At 33.8% G+C, this 5670-nt stretch overlaps 1 pseudogene; it reads left to right on the forward strand.

Annotated features, from left to right (window-relative positions):
* Nucleotides 1-1514: 1514 nt before the first annotated feature.
* On the forward strand, nucleotides 1515-1945 carry LOC141518617 (small ribosomal subunit protein uS12-like; annotated as a pseudogene).
* Nucleotides 1946-5670: the final 3725 nt, after the last annotated feature.

A 5670-nucleotide genomic window follows, 5' to 3' on the forward strand; every position in this document is an offset into this window, starting at 1 on the left:
TGGATGCTATTATCTACAAAATCAATTATAAAATTCTTTGTTATGTATTCAAAGTCCATTATAACCTGATATACCTACCTTCTCTCCCATATCTTTCTACTTCAGTAATACTGGACTCTTTTTTGTTACACAAATAAGACATTCCATCTTCTTACTATGGACTTTTTCTCTGGCTACCCCCAATATCTGAAATGCTATCCCCCATCTTCTTTGCTTCCTTTCATCCATGGACTTCCTTCAAGTTTAAGATAAAATCTCACTTTCCACAGGAAGACTTTCCTAATTCTTCTTAATTTTAGTGCTATCTTTTGTTGATTATTTTCAATTCATTCTGTATATAGCTTCTTTGTTCAAAGTTATTTGATTATTATCTTTTCCATTGGACTGTTAGTTAGTTCCTTGAGACTAGGAACTCTCTTTTAGACTCAATACTTGATATAGTGACTTATAATAATAAGCACTTAATAAACATTTATTGGTTAATTGAAAGTAAATAGTAGGGGCATTTAGGTGTGCAGTGGATAGAGCAGAGGACCTGAAGTCAGGAGGACCTGAATTCAAATTTGTCCTCAGACACTTAATAATTGCCTAGCTGTGTGACCTTGGGCAAGTCACTCCCATTGCCTAAATAAAAAAAGAAAATTAAAAAATTAAAAAGAAAGTAAGTGGTATACTTCTTAGCTCCAAAAAAAAAACAAACAAATTCTTCATGAGCTAAAATGGAATGGTCAGAATTGAATCAGAAAAATAATTTATAAAATAACACAAGAAAGACAGTTTTGAAAGATTGAAAAATTCTAATCAGGGAGTGGCTAGGTAACACAGTGGGGTGTCTAGGGGGCACAGTGGATAGAGCACTGGCCTTGTAGTCAGGAGTACCTGAGTTCAAATCCAGCCTCAGACACTTAATAATTACGTAGCTTTGTGGCCTTGGGCAAGCCATTTAACCCCATTGCCTTGCAAAAAAAAAAAACCCTAAAAAAAAAATTCTGATCAGTTCCATTACCATTCATCAATCAAGAAGACTGGTAATGATCTGCTACCCACCCCCTGACAAAGAGGTGATTAATTCACAATGAAGAATGAAGCTTACATTTTGGGGCATGGCCAATGTGGAAATTTATTTTTCTTCATTATGCATATTTTTGTAAGAGCTTTTTTCCTTAACTTTTTTAAACAGAGATAAATGCTAATTATTTTTAAAAAAAACTTTAAAAGAGGAGAAAAAAAATGAAGTCCTTGGAAGGAAATTTAGACTGTTAAGATGGCAAAGTGATGTTTTCATTAGTATTTGCTTGACACATAGTCACATACTGATACTTGTTGATTAGTTTATTAACCACTCTCACTGATGAAAATGAAGGACTTCTTGAGAAAGAGAAGCATTCTTAGAAAATAAATAGCAGGTTATGAATATAGTGTCTGAGAACTCACTGCCACAGGGAATTGTGGGTGCACACTTCCTTCCTTCCTTTCTTTCTTTTCTCTTTTCTCTCAGCCTGGACAGTGGCAACATGGGTAAGTGCCATGGTCTTTGTACTATTAGGAAACTCTGCAGTCACAGGAGAGCCCAAAAGTGGCATGACAAACAATATAAGAAGAGACATTTGGGCACTGTCTTGAAGGCCAACCCATTTTGAGAAGCATCTCATGCGAAAAGGGTCTTGGAAAAAGTGGGTGTAGAAGCCAAGCAGCCCAATTCTGCCATCAGGAAGTGTGTGTGAGTCCAGTTGATTAAGACTGACAAAAAAAATCACTGCATTTGTTCCCAATGATAGCTGCTTGAATTATATTGAAGGAAAATGATGAAGTTTTAGTTGTTGGATTTGGTCAAAAAGGTCATGCTATTGTTAATATTCCTGGAGTCTGCTTCAAGGTTGTAAAACTTGCAAATGTTTCTCTTCTGGCCTTGTACAAAGGCAAGAAAGAAAGACCAAGATCATAAAAATTGTATGATGTCTTTGTCATAGTAAAAAACTTTCATGTAAAAAAAAAAGAATATTGTGTCTGAAAACAGAATTGTTATTTTTGGACCAGAGTTTTAAATAGAGGAAAGAGATAGTCTTGCATATTGATAAATTATATCTAATGAGGGTCAATAAACAAGTATTTGCTTAGTGTTTCAAGTCTAATAAGGCTTTAAGCTAAAAACAAATGGAAAAGGAGAAAATAATTCCCAAATATAGGCCAAGTTAGATTTCTTAAGAAAGAAAGAAAGAAAGAAAGAAAGAAAGAAAGAAAGAAAGAAAGAAAGAAAGAAAGAAAAGTTGCACTACAGGAAGAATAGGAGCAGAAACACGCAAAAACAGAAGGAGAAAAAAAAATCTAAGAAAGGAACATGCATTTAACCTATCTTCACAAATCCATATGTTAATACACAAAGAATAGGCAAACACCAAAGTTAACTAAGGGTGTTTAGGTGTGAAAGCAAATCTGAACTCATGGATATAACCAAAATTGTATAATAGAAACTATGATCTAAATATTGCTCTGGAAAACTTATCTCAATCAATATAAGGGAAAAAAAGAAGAGTAAACTAAAATACATACATATATATAATATACATAAAGAGAGAGAGAGAGAGAGAGAGAGAGAGAGAGACAGACAGACAGATACAGATACAGAAGCAGAGAGAGAGAAAAAGAAAGATGTATTCACATCCTTCCTGTCTCAAACTCAGGTAAGCATATCTTAAGATTACACATTTCAAATGATGTTCTGATCTGTCTTAATCAAGGAAATTCCTCAATGGTATTTGCATTCCAGATTCTGTCTAAAAACTATGTGAATTAATTGGCATATAACATTTTGTGAAACCAAACATTCTAAAATTTGGTTGACCAAATTTAGTCCTTCAAAAATTAATAAGAATTTCTCTCTCTCTCTCTCTCTCTCTCTCTCTCTCTCTCTCTCTCTCTCTCTCTCTCTCTCTCTCTCTCTCTCTCTCTGCCAAAGTTAAAGAATGTGCCTTAGAAGGAATCAGGGCTTTAAATGATGCCTGACAGAGCAGGTGCTTTTCTTATCATTCAGTGGTTTTCAGTTGTATACAAGTCTTTACCCCATTTGGGTTTTGTTGGGAAAGATACTGGGGTAGTTTGACATTTTCTTCTCCAGCTCATTTTATAGATGAGTAAACCGAGGCAAGCAAGGTTAAATAACTAGCCCAAATACTTATATGTAGTGTCTGAGATCAGGTCTGAACTCAGAAAGATAAGTTTTCCTGATTCCAAATCTGGCATTTTATGTCCCAGTAGGTGTTTAATAAATATTTATTGATTATTTATGGACTACAGAGTTAATTTAATTTAAACTCTTCCTTTTGCAAAGGATAAAACAAAAGACCAGAAATGTGGAGTAGTTTTCAAAAGGTCAGATAAATAGTAAGCACCAAACTGGAACTGAAACCAAAGTTCTCTGTTACACTGGGATTTAATATGCTTGCATGAAATTAAAATACATTTTAAAATGACTGGTCTCAACCACTAGTGAAATACAAATAAGAAAATACATGCTTCCATATTGCTAAACTGTAATAAGCATAATCTCCAGAATAACAACTAATCAGTTTTCTTTTTAATCTGTCCTCAGTCAATAACAACTATGCACATGCTAATGAAAGTTATTTATTATGTAATATTCAAAAATACACCAAGTTTTTGCTTCATTTGATGAAGATATCATGAATTCAGTAGCATCAGTTGTCCTATAACAAGGAAGCTACAGAAATTTAGGGACAGATATATTTGTTGAGATTCATTATTGTAAATTTCTTGGTTCAGGAATGAAGGAACTAGGTTTATAATTTTTGTCACACCAGTGCAAACTGTGGAACATAGCATATAGCAACCCAAAATAATAGAATGTAGAACATTAGGACAAGATAATAAAATAAGAATATTGCAACTGGAATATTACAAACCTGCTTATTTAGCATTGCTACACTGATGTATCTATGAATTCATTGATGCGGATAATCCCTCCAATGATGCAGATCATAACCAGTCTACACTTTCACATGCTGTATGCTTCTTGCCCATGTCCTCACATCAATCTTTCACAAAGGGTCACTTCACCATATTATCAGATTTTGCTTAAGTGCCTTAACACTGTATAGATGATAACAGAGTACAAAGACTACCCTTAAGTTCATTCTTTCTCTTGACATTTAACTTTCCCAATTCTTCCTTTGGTCTTAACACTACTCTTTTAATGTACTTTATTCAATTTCTCCTATTTAATTCTTTATTTGCATTATGTCCACTCATGTTTAATCTTGTCTACAGAGGATGGGTAAAATCATAGTAATGAATTCCTTACTAATTTGGTTGTTTCCGGAAGAAAAAAAAAATCTCAGAAAGGAGAGAAACAAATGGTTTGAGGCAGTATTTTTCCATTGTTATTAAAAATGGATGTCTTTGAATCAAAACTGACCTCTTTTATAAAAAAAAAAAAAAAAGGCAGTACCTCCAGTGGTCACTGATCTGACAAATAACTTGGAATGCTAAAATGAAGTTTGACCTCCAACTTTATGTATCAGTGTTTCTTGGTGTACATATGGGGAAATTGAGGCAAACAGGGTCACAAAGCTAGTATCTGAGGTCACATTTGAGCTCAAGAGGGCAGTACTTCTATAGCTTTTCACCAGAAACAGGATTTGACTATATAAATTACTAAGCATTCAGAATTATTTTTGTGTTTTTTTTTTATTTACATGATTGTTGTCATGATGAGGTGCAGGCAAGTGACACAGTAGATAGAGTTTTAGGCCTGGAATCAGGAAAACCTGAGTTCAAACCTAATCTCAGATACTTACTAGCTATGTGACCCTGTTTGCCTCAATTTCCCCATATGTGAAGTGGGCTGGAGAAGAAAATGTCAAATCACTCTAATATATTTGTCAAAAGGGTCAGGAAGAATCATACATGACTGAATTGAATTGAATTGAAATTATATAAGTAAGCATTCAATATAATTCATGAATAGAAAAATGGTTGAAAAAAGAAATCAGTAAAAATTGTTCTTTTGATTCAGCTTAATAAATCTTCATTGATAGTACGCAATCTCTATATCAAATGTATTTTGACCTACCAACATGCTCTATTAATCATTTGTCTAAGTATTTGGATAAAATAAATCAATTATACCCCCAAATTATTTCTTAGTGATTTTTTAGTTATTGAAAATGTGAGCAGAGGGAGAATATTTTAAAATATTCTAATATTGCTAACAAGAAGGAAAATAACAATCACAGAATATAGAATATTAGAGATAAAAAATACCTTTAAGAATAATCATGCCTGGTCGGCTAGGTGGCACAGTGAAGGGTATCTAGGTGGCACCGTGAATAGAGCACTGGCCCTGTAGTCGGGAGTACCTGAGTTCAAATCCAGCCTCAGACACTTAATTACCTAGCTATGTGGCCTTGGGCAAGCCACTTAACCCCATTGCCTTGCCAAAAAACAAAACCCCTAAAAAAAACAAAGGAATAATCATGCCAATTTCTCATTTTACACAATAGCATACTGTAATCAGGTACAGATTTGACCAATGACACAGTGAGTTAGTGATAGAATCTTTCTGTCTTTTAGCAAAAATTTTTTGGGAAAAGATAGCAAATTCTCTCTATGTGTCTCTGTTGTCTCATTCCATTTCTTTCCTTTTTTCTTTCT

Source organism: Macrotis lagotis, chromosome 1 (genome assembly GCF_037893015.1).
Source record: "Macrotis lagotis isolate mMagLag1 chromosome 1, bilby.v1.9.chrom.fasta, whole genome shotgun sequence".
Lineage (NCBI taxonomy): Eukaryota > Metazoa > Chordata > Mammalia > Peramelemorphia > Peramelidae > Macrotis > Macrotis lagotis.